The following is a 17,394-nucleotide window of genomic DNA, read 5'->3' as shown; positions in this document are numbered from 1 at the left end:
TTCGCGTCCCTGTTACGTCAAGGACCACCCCCAGCCCATGTTAAAAGCTAGAGCCCTCCAGAAAAACAGTATACATCTTACGATAACACAAAAAGGGCCACTGCCACCCGCAAGTTTTAGCGTTAGACTTTTTCGCGTCTCAGGTACGTCAAGGACCACCCCTCAGCCCATGTTAAAAGATAGAGCCCTGCAGAAGAACAGTATAGATCTTACGATAACGCTAAAAGAACCACACCAGCTGCAGGTTTTAGCGAGAGACTTTTTAGCATCTCTGTTACGTTGCAAACTTTAAAAACATTGCCCCACCACGAAAAGTATAACGTTTCTCATTGGATAGACAGAATTTTTGTAGGCGGAGCTTAAGGTTAACATTGAGACCCTAATTGGTCAGATGAAAACACAGCCAGATAGTTTTTTAAACTAACTTCGTTAAATTGTAGTAAGGAGAAGTTAGGAAAGAGTTAGTTCCGAGACGGCGAGCTGGATGGCTGCTGCGCCGGCCGCTGTCGCCCTGACGCTGCCTAAACACCGACAAGGTAATGAACGCACGCGATGCCGCATATTTGAGCGCATAAAGCTTCACTCAGAACTGCAGAAGTCTCATCTGTTACACCCATTTTTTGCGTAATACTAGTATCGATCGTTAATTACAACTCATGGTGTTCACATTTGCCACTTGAAGAACAGATCTGAATCGCGATGATTTTTCTTTTATATAGTTATTGAGAAGCCACATCAGCCACTGTAATTTACGACAAGTTAAATAAGTAATTAAAGATAATTGAGGGTCACTGTAGACCATTTTGATAGTTTTCTCTTTTGTGAAACTTAAATTAAACCTAGATTATAGATGTGATATGGCATAAGTCATCCTTCGATCGATTGTAGAACGTGGAAACCCATTTAGGGAATATTTGTTCACATTTTTGTTGAACGCAGTTGGTTTTTACCATCCTGTATTAAAACATTTCCTTTTATCAATAGTGCAATTTATAAACGATGTTTTGTGAGTAGAATAAAATTTCCAGTGGTAAACTGAACTGCTTTTTCGACGTTATTTTAGCAGCTTACTAAAAATAGGACAGCCTTGAACCCTTTCCTCTAAATTTAGTTAGCATTAAGATTCTTTTACAGGGAATGCAGTGGAGCTGACGCTGAGATCATTTAGTATTTGGTTATATCATCGCTAGTCTCACTGAACTCTTCTTAATTCTACATGTCATGTGTGATCTGGCGTCTCCTTACTTGCAACAGGTCCCAGGTTCAAACTAGTTAATTCCCTAAAAAAACACGCTCAGAGCGTCGTTGCGCCAAAGTGGTAGGGAGACACGATATAGAACAAACAGACACCACCATGAATGTTGAGAACCGAAGTGGCCCGGATTCGATTCCCGGCCGAATCGAGGATGTTCTCCACTCGGGGACTGTGTGTTGAGTTGTCGTCTTCATTATTTCATCATCACCGACACGCTAGTCGCCTATATAGCGTCACCTATAAAGGCTTGCACGCAGCGGTGAAGCCACCACAAGAAAGAAAAAAAGAAAAATTGGTAGAATACTAGGGATAAGCAGTCACACTGCAAAGGAGAATGCTTAAAAACATTCATGTGATTCATCCTAGAATATCGCTCAAGTGTGTAGGAACCATACCAAATAGGACTGACAGGCATATTGAACATATACAGAGAAGGCGACACAGTTTGTCGCTGGTTTGTCTGCTCCTTAGAAGCGTGCCACAGAAATACTGGAGAAACAGAACTTGCAAGCAGTTGAAGATAAATGCACTCTTTCGAGAAAACTTACCAAGTTTCAAGAAACAGCTGTAAATGCAGAATCTAGAAATTCTCTACAACCCTCTATGTACCGCTAACGTAGGGATCGTGTGGAAAAGATTGGAATGATTACAGTGCGCACTTCGATATTGAAAGAGTCGTTCTTCCTGCGCTCCTTGCACGAATGGAACGGAAGAAAGCCGTAACAGCTGGGCTGGTACAATGGGACCTAGCCTCGGGCATGCACATCACAGTGGTTTGCAGAGCATGCATATGGATGTAGCGCTGCTAAATTAAAGAAGCCCCTCCCCCATCGTTCTCTCTCCCTCCCTCTCTTTCTTTCTCTCTCTCTCTCTCTCTCTCTCTCTCTGTCTCTCCATCTATCTATCTTTTCTCAGACACACATACACACACGTTTATTTTGTATGGAGAGTCAATCGACAGCTGTAGAAGCAACTCCAGGTGTGCCCCAACTACGGAGACTTTATTTGCTGACAAAAGCTTATAAAACCGAGCATTATTTGAATGTGCTTGTTATCGTGTGGGACAAGAGGTTTTATGAAAGCAGAAACGGCGTGATATGGTGAGCGATTAAACTCAAAGAGACTAGAAGAAAAAAAATCCATAATTTCTAGAGGACGGGTGACTGAGGATTCGTGGTGTTGCTGAAATGCGGTACGTATTATACACACATCAAAAAAAGTTTTGCATCACCCGGTTCCCAGGAGTCCTGAAGATAGTCGTTGACTATGGATATTATATCATAGACACAGTCCCTTTGACTGTTCAGAGATGTCACTAAATCCGCCCAAAGATGTAAACAACCAGGCATGAGCAGCGCCTATTAGACAGAGGGGGCCGACAGCCGATCAGTTCCAGTCATGCCACCAGGAAGGAGGTACACGGCTCGTGTTGTCTGTACATCACTCAAGCGTAGATGGTCAATACCACGGTTCGACCGCGTCTGCATTGTTACTTTGTGCCAGAAAGGGCCCTCAACAAGGAAAGTGTCCAGGCGTCTAGGAGTGAACCAAAGCGATGTTGTTCGGACAGGGAGGACACGCAGAGAGACAGGAACTGTCGATGACGTGTCTCGCTCAGTCCGCCCAAGGTCTACTACTGCAGTGGAGGACCGCTACCTACGGATTATGGCTGACAGCAACGCCACCACGTTGAACAATGCTTTTCGCGCAGCCACAGGACGCGTATTGCTACTGAAAATATGGGCAGTAGTCTGCGTGATGGGCAACTTCACTCCCGACGTCCATGGCGAGGTCCATCTCAGTGACCACGAGATCATGCAGCGCAGTACAGATGGCCCCACAACATGCCGAATCGACCACTCAGGATTAGCATCACGGTCTCTTCACCGATGAGTTTCGCATTTGCCTTCAACCAGACTGTCGTCGGAGACGTGTTTGGAGGCAAACCGGTCAGGCTGAACGCCTTAGACACACTGTCCAGCGAGTGCAGCAAGGTGGACGTTTCCTGATTTCTTGAGGTGGCATTATGTGGGGCCGACGTACGTCGCTGGTGGTCATGGAAGGCGCCTTAAGGGCTGTACGATCCGTGAATGCCTTCCTCCTATCGATCGGCATCATATTGGCGAGGCCTTCGTCTTCATGGACGACAATTCGCGCCCCCATCGTGCACATCTTGTGAATGACTTCCTTCAGGATAACGACCTCGCTCGAATAGAGTAGCCAACATGTTCTCCAAACATGAACCCTATCGAACATGCCTGGGATAGATTGAAAAGGGCTGTTTATGGACGACGTGACCCACCAGCCACTCTGAGAGATCCACACCGAATCGTCGTTGAGGCGTAGGACAATCTGGATCAACAGTGCCTTGATGAACTTGTGGACAGTATGGCACGACGAAAACAGGCATGCATCAATGCAAGAGGACGTGATACTGGGAATCGGAGGTACCGGTGTGTACAGCAATCTGGACCACCACCTCTGAAGGTCTCGCTGTAAGGTGGCACAACATGCAATGTGTGGTTTTCACTAGGAATAAAAATTGCGGAAATGATGTTTATGTTGATTTCCATTCCAATTTTCTGTACGTTTCCGGAACTCTCGGAAAACTTTTTTTGACGTGCACGTCACATAATCACATTATCGACATTGGTACTCAACTAACCACCAACACTTGCCACCAGGAGGCATCGTTGTGTGATTCTAGTGACATTATAGTCATACTGGAACGTTAAGAGTAGACGGATAAATTAATAGGAAAATAGTGTTTGAAGAAATGTGCAGTCAATAGGAGGAAACACCTATACGTAACATTAAAACAATAGTCAAAACTGAATAAAAATAATTATCAATATATCACATGTTTCATTCGAGGCTGTTGGGATGGTATGAAGAAAGGACAGGGGTAACATGTTGCGACAGTCGTAAACCAATCGTAACTCGTACAGATAGGAGATAACAACATACAGTATTGGCGAATCTGACATTACAGGCTTAGGATAAAGAATCACCTAAGATTCTTTAGGAAATGCACATACACCATAACGGGAACAGGGAGGGGGGTAGGAATCAGGTATAGGAAGAAGCGTTTTTATTGACTTACTCTGAGGAGACAAAAGTCATGGAATACCTTCTAATATCGCGTCTGACTTCCTTTTGCCCTCTGTAATGCAGCATCTCGGGGTGGTGTAGACTCAGTAAGCCGTTGGAAGTTTCCCGCAGATATGGTGGGCCATGCTGCATCTATAGTCTTCCATAATTACGAAAATGTTGCCGGTGCAGGATTTTGTGCTGTTACGGTACAGAGTAATACGGGTACCAAGCATTAAATTTTTTTACAGAGTTCAACCACCTTGACGTAAGACAGGCTGGTTACGTCACGATTAGCGGAGGAACAGGAAGCACAGTGATGCAAGATAGACACGCAGAACAGTCTGCAACTCTGCAGTAGCTGTGTGTGTGTGCGCGCGCGCGTGTGTGTGTCTGAGAGAAAGAGAGAGAGAGAGAGAGAGTACACGCAGCGGAAAAACAGAAACGTAGTAGTAGTAGTGGTAGTGGTAGTAGCTTTGTTCACCCATAAATCTCTTTTGACATGGATATACGACATGTCAAAATATTTACAAGTTTAGATCAATTTAAAATAAGCTAATTCGTATACACATATATTTACAGACTTCTAGTTAGAGACAGTCATTAGATTTACTCCTTGGCGGGGAAGAAGGCCAGTGTTCACTCTGTCTGCTTGCCGGGGGGTCTCATCCGAGATGTGGAGGAGGCCCTGCCGGCGGCAATAGAGAGCACTGGGTGCACCCGACTGCAAATTGTTGCTCATGTCGGCACTAATGACTCCTGCGTCTGGGTTCAGAGGTCATCCTCAGTTCGTACAGGTGGTTGGCGGAGTTGGTGAAGGCGGAAAGCCTCGCCCACGGGGTGGAATCTGAGATAACTATTTGTAGTATCGTTCCCAGAACCGATCGCGGTCCTCTGGTTTGGAGCCGAGTGGAAGGATTAAACCAGAGGCTCAGACGATTCTGCGGAGATCTGGGGTGCAAATTTCTCGACCTCCGCTATCGGGTGGAGAAATGTAGGGTCCCCCTGAATAGGTCAGGCGTGCACTAAATGCAGGAAGCGACTACAGGGGTAGAGGAGTACGTGTGGAGTGCACATGTGGGTTTTTAGATTAGAGAATTCCCTCCCTAGACACGACAAAGCGTCCCCTGAGACGCGACAAGGTAGTAGTGGGCAAAACGCAACAGGGAATAACAATATTAATGTGGTAATAGTGAACTGCAGGAGCGTCTATAGATAGGTCCTAGAACTGCTCTCATTAATAAACGGTCACAACGCCCATATAGTACTAGGGACAGAAAGTTGGCTGAAACTAGACGTAAACAGTAATGAAATCCTAAAATCAGATTGGAATGTATATCACAGAGACAGGCTGGACAGTGAAGGAGGAGGCGTGTTTATAGCGATAAGAAGTGCAATAGTATCGAAGGAAATTGACGGAGATCCGAAATGTGAAATAATTTGGATGAAGGTCATTGTTAAAGCAGGCTCAAACATGGTAATTGGATGTCTCTAGAGGCCCCCTGGCTCAGCAGCTGTTGTGGCAGAACACCCGAAGGAAAATTTGGAAAATATTTCGAGTAGATTTCCCGACCATGTTATAGTTCTGGGTGGAGATTTTAATTTGCCGGATATAGACTGGTAGACTCAAAAGTTTATAACGGGTGGCAGGGACAAAGAATCCAGTGAAATTTTTTTTGAAGTGCATTATCTGAAAACTACCTTGAGCAGTTAAACAGAGAACGGACTCGTGGCGATAACATGTTATACCTTCTAGTGACAAACAGACCAGAGCTATTTGGACAGTTAACGTAGAACAGGAAATCAGCGATCATAAAGCGGTTTCTGCATCTATGATTTCAGCCGTAAATAGAAATATTAAAAAAAGGCAGGAAGATTTTTCTGTTTAGCAAAAGTGCCACAAAGCATATTTCAGAGTACTTGACGGCTCAACACAAAAGTTTTGTCTCAAGTACAGATAGTGTTGAGGATCAGTGGACAAAGTTCAAAACTATCGTACAATATGCATTAGATGAGTATGTGACAAGCAAGATCGTAATAGATGGAAAAGAGCCACCGTGGTACAACAACCGAGTTAGAAAACTGCTGTGGAAGCAGAGGGAACTTCACAGCAAACATAAACATAGCCAAAGCCTTGCGGACAAACAAAAATTACGCTAAGCGAAATGTAGTGTGAGGAGGGCTATGCGAGAGGCGTACAATAAATTCTTTGTACTGACTTGGCAGAAAAACCTAAGAAATTTTTGTCTCATGTCAAAGCGGTAGGTAGATCAAAACAAAATGTCCAGACACTCTGTGCCCAAAATGGTACTGAAACAGAGGATGACAGATTAAAGCCCGAAATACTAAATGTCTTATTCAAAAGTTGTTTCACAGAGGAAGACTGCACTGCAGTTCCTTCTCTAGATTGTCGCACAGATGACAAAATGGTAGATATTGAAATAGAGGACAGAGTGATAGAAAAACTATTCAAATAGTTCAAAAGAGTCGCTGGACCTGATGGGATACCAGTTCGATTTTACACAGAGTACGCGAAGGAACTTGCCCCTCTTCTTGCAGTGGTGTGTCTCTAAAAGAGCGTAGCGTTCAAAAAAATTGGAAAAGGGCACAGGTTATCGACGTTTTCAAGAAGGGACGTCGAACAGATGTGCAGAACTATAGGCCTATATCTCTAAAGGCTATCAGTTGTAGAATTTTGGAACACGTATTATGTTCGAGTATAATGACTTCTCTGGAGACTAGAAATCTACTGTGTAGGAATCAGCATGGGTTTCGAAAAAGATCGTGTGAAACCCAGCTCGCGCTATTCGTCCACGAGACTCAGAGAGCCATAGACACGGGTTCCCAGGTAGATGCCGTGTTTCTTGACTTTCGAAAGACGTTCGATACAGTTCCCCACAGTCGTTTAATGAACAAAGTAAGAGCATATGGACTATCACACCAATTGTGTGATTGGATTGAAGAGTTCCTAGGTAACAGAACGCAGCATGTCATTCTCAATGGAGAGAAGTATTCCGAAGTAAGAGTGAATTCAGGTGTCCCTCAGGGGAGTGTCGTCCGACCGTTGCTATTCACAATATATATAAATGACCTTGTGGATAACATCGGAAGTTCACTGAGGCTTTTTGCGAGTGATGCTGTAGTATATCGAGAGGTTGTAACAATGGAAAATTGTACTGAAATCAGGAGGATCTGCAGCGAATTGACGCATGGTGCAAGGAATGGCAATTCAATCTCAATGTAGACAAGTGTAACGTGCTGCGAATACATAGAAAGAAAGATCCCTTATCATTTAGCTAGAAAATAGCAGGTCAGCAACTGGAAGCAGTTAATTCCATAAATTATCTGGGAGTAGGCATTAGGAGTGATTTAAAATGGAATGATCATATAAAGCTGATCGTCGGTAAAGCAGATGCCAGACTGAGATTCATTGGAAGAATCCTAAGGAAATGCAATACGAAAACAAAGGAAGGCGAACTTGTTCGCCCACTGCTTGAATATTGCCCACCAGTGTAGGATCCGTACCAGATAGGGTTGATAGAAGAGATAGAGACGATCCAAAAGAGAGCAGCGCGCTTCTTTTCAGGATCATTGAGTAATCGCGAAAGCGTTACGGAGATGATAGATAAACTCCAGTGGAAGACTCTGCAGGAGAGACGCTCAGTAGCTCGGTACGGACTCTTGTTGAAGTTTCGAGAACATACCTTCACCGAGGAGTCAAGCAGTATATTGCTCCCTCCTACGTATACCTCGCGAAGAGACCATGAGGATAAAATCAGAGAGATTAGAGCCCACACAGAGGCATAACGACAATTTTTCTTTCCACGAACAATACGAGACTGGAATAGAAGGGAGAACCGATAGAGGTACTCAAGATACCCTCCGCCACACACCGTCAGGTGGCTTGCTGAGTATGGATGTAAATGTAGATGTATACAATACTTTTTTTACCAAGAACTTTTTAAATAATGTAATGCCACACTGTTCACTCATTTCTCACTGTCAGTCGTCACTACACACACACACACACACACACACACACACACACACACACACACACACACTGATGATCTCTGCGCCATTTGCTATCCTGAAAAACTGAGTCAGCATCCCTTCATAATGAGTGAGTTGTTGAACTTAGAAAGAGGAAGAGGTGTCAGTATTGAGCTATGCGTAGCTTGGGGGTAAGTATTTCTAGAAAGGAAAAAGAAGGAATAGAAACAAAGTGAAGGCGTTACGTGAAATGCTGGATGTTTTATAATCATTATTATTATTATTATTTATTTGTATTTTTTTTGTCAAATCCTACTCTGTTTTATCCAAGTAATCCTTCAAAGTATACTTTTTAGCTGCCTTTTTAGATAAGTGTTTTTTTTTGCAATTTCTTTAATCTCTTTTGGTAATTTATTCTATTGTATTCCTTGGTAAAAAATGCTGTTTTAAATTTTGTTTCGTTTTTCTTGGTAAATGTAAGTTGAGTCTATCTTTTGTTGCATGGTCATAGACAGAGATGTTTGTGCAGTAATTACCAATGTTGTTTTTTATGTGTACACCTGACTGGTAAATGTATTCAGATGGAGCAGTTACAATACCCAGTGTTTTGAACAGACCTTTACAATGAGCTCGTATTATTTTTGATTATTATTCTTATGGCTGTTTTCTGGAGTTTGCAAATTGTGTTCATATTTTGCGCATTTGTTCCCCAATAAAGAATGCCATAGCTAAGAATTGGGTGTACATACGAATAATATGTAACTAAAAGACACTGCACATTACACACTGATGGTAGGATTCTAAGGGCATAATATGCTGATGACATTCTGTTTGGAAGCACCTTTGTGTGTTCACACCACTTCAACTGAGAATCAATACTCATTCCTAAAAATTTTGCATTTGTTACACAGTCTATAGAGGTGGCATCTACATTTAATTTAACATTGTCATTTTTCCTCTTCAAACTGAAATTCATGGTATTAGTTTTCATTTTTCCTCTTCAAACTGAAATTCATGGCATTAGTTTTCTTTATGTTCAATGTCACTTTATTGCTTATTGACCAATCATAAACTTCCTTGAGAGTTTCATTTGCTTTCTCGGCAAGGAACTCTCTTAGTGACTATATTTGCTGTCATCAGAGAAGATAACTTTTTCACCATGAGTAACACTACTGGAAAGTCATTTATGTATAACAGGGACAGTATTGGTCCTAATATGCTACCTTGCGGAACCCCTATATTAATGTATTTTGGTTCTGATAAGTGTTTTAGAAAAGTTTAGATCTATTTGAAGTATGTGTTATCTCTACTCTTTGTACCCTATCGGTAGGGTATGATCGAAACAGTCATTAGCTACCCCTCTTATTCCTAATGCTTCTAATTTATTTGATAGAATCATGTGGTTGACTGTATCAAACGCCTTAGAAAGATCCAAAAATATGCCTGTGACACACTCATCTTTATGAACGGCATAAAGTACAACTTTTGTGAATTCTACTATGGCTGACTCAGTGTTTTTGCCACTTCGGAAACCAGTGATTCGCTTAAAAGATTGTATTTATTCAGGTAATTCATTAATCTGTCTTTCGTAATTGCTTCTATTATTTTTGAGAATGCTAACAGCAGGGAAATGGGCCGGTAATTTTCTATGTCTTCTGCATTACCTTTCTTAAGCAAAGGTACAACTCTTGCCTGTTTCAAATGCTCTGGAGAGTGACTAAACAAAACAACACGGACGCACCATCGGCTGTGTGATGGCACAAGAAGCAATAGACACGGCTAAGGAGAACACTCATAGACCAGTTTAACTAGCTGATAAAACAGAATTAAAGCAAGGGTAGCAGAATAACGAGACCACATGCCGTCATCACTAGGAAACAGCACGTCAGATAACTACGGAGAACTCTTTAAATACCAGAGCCCCAGCTCTAAGTAGAGGATAACGGTTCAGGTCAATGGGAACGATAGAGTTTGTGTCGACGACATTCCGTTCCATGACCATGTTGCTTTAGTAAGTCTTGTCCCAGGTCGACCAGCGCAGTACCAGCCATCTGTGGAGTGCTGCAGAGCTGAAATCCACTGAAGAACTTCGTGCTGCGTCACACCAACCACAACTGATGGAAGAGCTGATGGACTACCAGCAGCAGTGCAGTACCAGTACCAGGTGCAGTACTCTCTTAGTGTGGGACGGAAGACGACGACCAGGGTTCCTGGTGGACCACCGTCCGGCCTACCAAGCCGGCAGTATTGGGTTCGACTCCTGCCGCCTACACCACACCGGGGAAAGGTGGTCCACAAAAGAAGAGGGGCGGAGCGGGGAGTGCACTTGTTTAGCCGGTACCAGGCTGGGCTGAGCATCCGTGTCGAAGCACGGGGAACGACGTCTCGCTAGGACGCAGTCTCAAGGACTGGCGCCAAGTCCGACACAGAGAGTATGCCCGTGAGCACGGCAGGGAGCAACTACGGCCAACACTGCACCGCCCTTTGTAAAAGTTCTCAAAATAAGCGAGTCACAGAATAACGATGTCTTCTTAGCACCACGAGCGCATCCAGACGATTCCTGACACCGTGCAGAGGAGTCATCCACTCGGCCCTTCTGCAGTGCACGAACTGACCTGCCGCTTATGACCGAAAGACGTTCGATGAGATTCATGCCAGTCAATCAGGGTGGACAAATCATTCATTCGAATTGTTCACAATGTTCTTCAAACCAATCGCGAACAATCGTGGCTCACTGACATGGCGCATTGTCAACGATAAAAATTCCAGTGTGGAGCCGCCACCAGCTTTCACAGTGCCTTATTGACAACTAGGGTTCCTGGCCACGTATGGTCTCGAACCCTACCAGCAGCCCTTACCAACTGAAATCAGGACTCATCTCACCGAGCCACGGCTTTCCACTCGTCTAGGGTCCACCGACATGGTCACGATCAAGGGAGGGGCAGTTGATGTCGTGCTGTTAGCAAAGGCACTAACGCCAAATTTTGCCCTACTATCCTAACTGATACGTCCGTCGCACGTCCCACGTTCACTTCTGCGGTTATTTCACGCAGTGTTTCTCGTCTGCTGTCACTGACAATTCTACGTAAACGCCGCTGCTCTGGGCCTTTAAGTGAAGGCGATCGGCCACTGCGTAAGACGTAATGCCTGAAATTTGATATTCTCGGTACACTCTTGACGCCGTGGATCTTGGAATATTGAATTCCCTAACGATTTCCGAAATGGAATGCTACCATGCTCCAAAAGACCGTAGGGTTCCAAAGGATTGCAAAAGGGCACAGGTCATCCCCGTTTTCAAGAAGGGACGTCGAACAGGTGTGCAGAACAATAGACCTACATCTCTAACGGCTATCAGTTGTAGGATTTTGGAACAAGTATTATGTTCGAGTATAATGACTTTTCTTGAAACTAGAAATCAACTGTGTAGGAATCAGCATAGGTTTCGAAAAAGATCGTGTGAAACTCAGCTCGCGCTATTCGTCCACGAGACTCAGAGACCCATAGACACATGTTCCCAGGTAGACGCCGTGTTTCTTGACTTTCGCAAGGCCTTCGATACAGTTCCCCACAGTCGTTTAATGAACAAAGTAAGAGCATATAGACTATCACACCAGTTGTGTGATTGGACTGAAGAGTTCCTGGGTAACAGAACGCAGCATGTCATTCTCAATGGAGAGAAGTCTTCCGAAGTTCAGTGATTTCAGGTGTGCCGCACGGGAGTGTCGTACGACCGTTGCTATTTACAATATATATAAATGACCTTGTGGATAACATCGGAAGTTCATTGAGGCTTTTTGCGGGTGATGCTGTAGTATATCGAGAGGTTGTAACAATGGAAAATTGTACTGAAATGCAGGAGGATCTGCAGCGAATTGACGCATGGTGCACTGAATGGCAATTGAATCTCAATGTAGACAAGTGTAATGTGATGCGAATACATAGAAAGATAGGTCCCTTATCATTTAGCTAGAAAATAGCAGGTCAGCAACTGGAAGCAGTTAATTCCATAAATTATCTGGGAGTAGGCATTAGGAGTGATTTAAAATTGAATGATCATATAAAGTTGATCGTCGGTAAAGCAGATGCCAGACTGAGATTCACTGAAAGAATCCTAAGAAAATGTAATCCGAAAACAAAGGAAGTAGGTTACAGTACGTTTGTTCGCCCACTGCTTGAATACTGCTCAGCAGTGTGGGATCCGTACCAGATAGGGTTAATAGAAGAGATAGATAAAATCCAACGGAGAACAGCGCGCTTCGTTACAGGATCATTTAGTAATCGCGAAAGATAAACTCCAGTGGAAGACTCTGCAGGAGAGACACTCAGTAGCTGGGTACGGGCTTTCGTTGAAGTTTCGAGAACATACCTTCACCGAGGAGTCAAGCAGTATATTGCTCCGTCCTACGTATATCTCGCGAAGAGACGATGAGGATAAAATCAGAGATTAGAGCCCACGCAGAGGCATACCGACAATCCTTCTTTCCACGAACAATACGAGACTGGCATAGAAGGGAGAACCGATAGAGGTACTCAAGGTACCTTCCGCCACACACCGTCTGGTGGCTTGCGTAGTATGGATGTAAATGTAGATGTAGATGTAGACATATAGCTCCAACTACCATACGGCGTTCAAAGCCTTTTAAATCCCGTCGCGAGGCCATTTACACACGGAACACGTATAAGTACGAATCAGCTGAGTACAAACGACAGTTCCGCCAAAGCACTGCCCTCTTACATCTCGTGCACGTGATACTATCCCAGTCTGTGTGTGTGTGTGTGTGTGTGTGTGTGTGTGTGTGTGTGTGTGTGTGTGTATCGCTATCCCGTGACTTCTGTCGTCTCAGTTATGCTGCTAATGTACTAAATTCACAAAACAATGAAATATTTGGAATTGTCACGCCGTTAAAAGTATGCTGATATTTCAACCCTATAACCAAACAACGTCTTCTACTGGATACGATATTGCAGTGCCTGTGTTATTCTGAATTACAATGCAACGTTTCTTGGACAGCCGTCGTGAAACACATGAAACTTACCCACAATTGCGAATATGGACAGTCATCATCATCTACTGTGTTCTTTTCTCATTTTGTGGACAATCGTTGCCTAATACTCCCACGAAACTCCCAAGTACACCGCGTTCTTTCAACGTATCCAGGTCCCATCCCCTTAATTTCCTACTTTTTTTGCAATTTCTTCAGTTTTAATGTAGAGTACATACTAATACATTGTGGACATAATACACGTCTGCCCCTGGAAACGCCTTACAGTTGAAAATCTGGTTACGGACTCTGTGTCTTGCCGTTACGTAATCAATCTGAAACCATTCGGTGCCTCCAAGTCTCTTCCACGTATACAGCCTTTTTTCATGATTCTTAAACCGAGTGTTAGTGATGATTAAATTACCCTCTGAGAAGAATTCTACCAAGTAGCTTCCTCTTTCAAAGCTTTCGCCTAACAAATTCACCCACTATTTTTCCTTCTCTTCCTTACATTAGACAACGATGGACTCGAAAAGGGGAAAGGAATACAGTAGAAGATGACGAGTTTGCTTTGATAGATAAAATAGCGAACACAGCAGAGGATCAAAGAGGAAAAAAGAGAAGACCCAGGAAAAATCCGTGGGTAACGCTGAAGATATTTAATTTTATTGGTGAAAGGAGAAAATATAAAAATGAGTCAAATGAAGCAACCAAAGGCAATACAAACGTCTAAAAAATGAGATCGACCGGAAGTGTAAAATAGGAACAGCTGGAGGACAAGTGTAAGGATTTAGAAACATATATCACTGGGGGAAACATACATGCTGTGTGCAGGGTAGGACCGCTGTTAGTCTCTGTATACATAAACGATTTAGCGGATAGGGTCAACAGTAAGCTGCGATTGTTTGCTGATGATGCTGTAGTCTAACGTGTCGAAATTAAGTGCCTGCAGGAGGATACAAGATGGCTTGGATAAAATTCCTAGTTGGTGTGGTGAGTGGCAGATAGCTCTAAATGTAGAAAAATGCGGATGAATAGGAGAAACAAACCCGTAGTTTTCGGATACGCCATTTGTAATGTCCTGCTTGACACGGTCACTCGACACAGTCACTTCGTTTAAATACCTGGGCGTAACGTTGCAGAGTGATATGAAATGGAATGAGCACGTGAGGACTGTGGCTGGGAAACCGAATGGCCAGCTTTGGTTTACTGAGAGAATTAAATGAAAGCGTGATTCACCTGTAAAGGAGAACGTATGTAGGACATTAGTGCGACCTGTCCTTGAGGACTAACTGAGTGTTTTTAATCCGCACCAGGTTGGATTAGAGGAACACATCAAAGGAGTACAGAGGCGCACTGCTGTATTTGTTACCGGGAGGTTCGGACAATACGCATGTGTTACAGAGACGCTTTTGGAACTCAAATAAGAATGCTTGGAGGGAAGGAGATATTCTTCTCGAGTAACTCTACTGAGAAAATGTAGAGAATCGGCATTTGAAGCTGACTGCAGAACGATTCATATGACGCTAGCATACATTGCGCGTAAGATAAGATGCGAACAATTATGATTCATACGGAGGCATATTGATAGTCGTGTTTTGCTTGCTCTATTTGCGAGTGGAACAGGAAAGGAAATGACTACTAGTGGGGCAGAGTACCCTCCGCCACGCGCCGTGCGGTGGCTTGTGGAGTGTCTACGTAGATGTAGACGTAGATTAAAGAGGTCTTTGGAGAAAAGTAATTGTGTCAGTACCAAGAGCTCAGATAGAAAACCATTCTTAAGCAAAGAAGGGGATGCTGAAAAGTGAAAATAGTATATACAAATGGAAGATGAACTTGGAAGCAATTTAATAGAAATGGAAGAGGATGTGGGTGAAGCTGAGGTGAGTGGTATGATACTGCGACAAACATACGTGAGAGCAGTGAAAGACCTTACTTGAAACATGGCCCTTACAGTAGACGACAATCCATCAGAAGTACTGATAGCCTTGGGAGAGCGATCCACGGCAAAACTCTTCCATATGGCGTGTAAGATTTATGAGACAGACGAAATTCCCTCATACTTCAAGAAAAATATAACAATTTCAAGAAAGCAAATGCTGACAGGTGTGAATTTTACGAGACTATCATTTTAATGAGTCATGATTGTAAAATACTAACACGAATTCCCTACAGAAGAATGGAAAACCTGGTAGCAGCCGACCTCAGGGAACAAAGGTTTGGATTCCATAGAAATGTAGGAACACGCGAGGAGATACTGACCCTACAATTTCTTTTTGAGGATAAGTTAAGGAAATGAAAACCTAAGTTTGCAGCATCTGTAGTCTTAGAGGAAGCTTTTGACGGTGTTGACTGCAATACTCTCATTCAAATTCCGAAGGTACACGGGTAAAATACAGGGAGCGTAAGGCTATTTACAACTTGTATACAAAACAAGTGACAGTTAGAAGAGTCCAGGGAGTGTGACAGGGTTTTAGCCTATCCCCGATGTTATTCAATCTGTACAGAAACCAAAGAAAAATTTCAAGTAGGAATTGAAGTTCCCGATGACGTAATTCTGTCAGAGACAACAAAGAGCCTGAAAGAGCAGTTGAACGGAATGGACAGTCTCTTGGAAAGAGAACATAGAATGAACACAAACATAAACAAAAGAAAGGCAATGGAATGTAGTCAAATTAAATCAGGTGATGCTAATTAGATCATGAAAAGAGGCACTTAAAGCAGTACACGAGTTTTGCTATTTGGGCAGCAAAATAACTGATGATGTCCGAAGTACAGAGGATATAAAATGTAGACTGACAATGGGAAGACAAGCGTTTCTGAAGAAGATAAATTTTTTAACATCAAATACAGTTTTAACTGTTAGGAAGTCATTTCTGAAAATAATTGTATGGAGTGTAGCAATGTATCGAAGTGAAACATGCACGATGAACAGTTGAGTCTAGAAGAGAATAGAAGCTTTTGAAATGTGGCGCTGTAGAACCATGTTGAAGACTAGATGGGTATATCACGTAACTAATCAGGAGGTTCGGAACAAAGTTGGGGAGAAAAGAAATTTGCGGCGCAACCTGACCACAAGAAGGGATCGGTTGATGGACCATAATCTGAGACATTAAGGGATCACCAGTTTAGTATTCGAGGGCAGCGTGGTTGGTAAAAATCGTAGAGGGAGATCAAGAGAATAATACAGTAAACAGATTCTGAAGCATGTAAGTTGCCGTAGTTATTCAGAGGTGAAGAGGATAGAGTAGAGTGAAGAGTCACATCAAACTATTCTTCGAACTGAAGACTACAACGATAACCGATAACAACCAAAGAACACAGAGGACAGCCACTGGGGACACGATGGCTAAGGTGCCACATTTGTATAGAATCAAAGTGAAATTATTTTACTGACAGTATGGGAGAGGGCTCCAAAAACGGGGCTGTGGTTGGAGGTGAGAATCGGGGGAGCATGAGGTATGGAGTGAAACATCTTCATTTACTTAAATGATGTTGCGCCAGATACATTAATATACAATTATAAACCTAGGAAAGTTTATAAAAAGGTTTACAAATAACGAAGCAGTAATGAAAAAGGTATGAACTTTAAGACACCTTGAACGGGTAGGTACAGGGAAACTGAATGCATTTTTGAAATAATAAAATCGTACCATCATTATAAAGAATCTCACGGTCGTCTGAAGCCAGAAGGGTACAAGACATTTCAACAATAATTCAAGAGACTAAAAAACGTAAGGTGCCCCATTCTGATTGAATATATCCTAAACTATGTAGAATTGAAGAGATCTGTGCCAGTTCTTACCTTACTGTTGTTGGTGGCACAACGTATGTTCATGCCCCACGAACACAGCAGCAGTTATTTGATGCATGCTGACGACGACGTCGGTATTTTAAAGCGCTCTGCTGTCTGCAGTATTGTGTAAGGAATTTATGGACGCGTGTCTTATCGTACCCATTAAAACATTTAATATATCTGAGACACAAGTTGCTATGTTTTTTTCCAAGAAGCGTACATGTAACAACGATGCGAGAATCTGAAGAGCTCTGATGATGTCAGCCGTATTGTCTAAG

The 17,394-nt window shown here is 43.0% G+C and overlaps 1 protein-coding gene across 1 annotated transcript in view; it reads right to left on the bottom strand.

Moving 5' to 3' along the window:
* LOC126284828 (hatching enzyme 1.2-like) overlaps positions 1-17,173 on the bottom strand; it is a 116,989-nt gene extending 99,816 nt beyond the window's left edge. Inside the window, exon 1 of the mRNA XM_049984050.1 lies at positions 17,126-17,173. The gene's annotated coding sequence lies outside the window, so the exon portion shown is untranslated. The remainder of the gene's footprint in view (positions 1-17,125) is intronic.
* Positions 17,174-17,394: the final 221 nt, after the last annotated feature.

The sequence above is a fragment of the Schistocerca gregaria genome, chromosome 1, assembly GCF_023897955.1.
Source record: "Schistocerca gregaria isolate iqSchGreg1 chromosome 1, iqSchGreg1.2, whole genome shotgun sequence".
Classification (NCBI taxonomy): Eukaryota; Metazoa; Arthropoda; class Insecta; order Orthoptera; family Acrididae; genus Schistocerca; species Schistocerca gregaria.
This window is presented reverse-complemented; position numbering and strand designations above follow the sequence as displayed.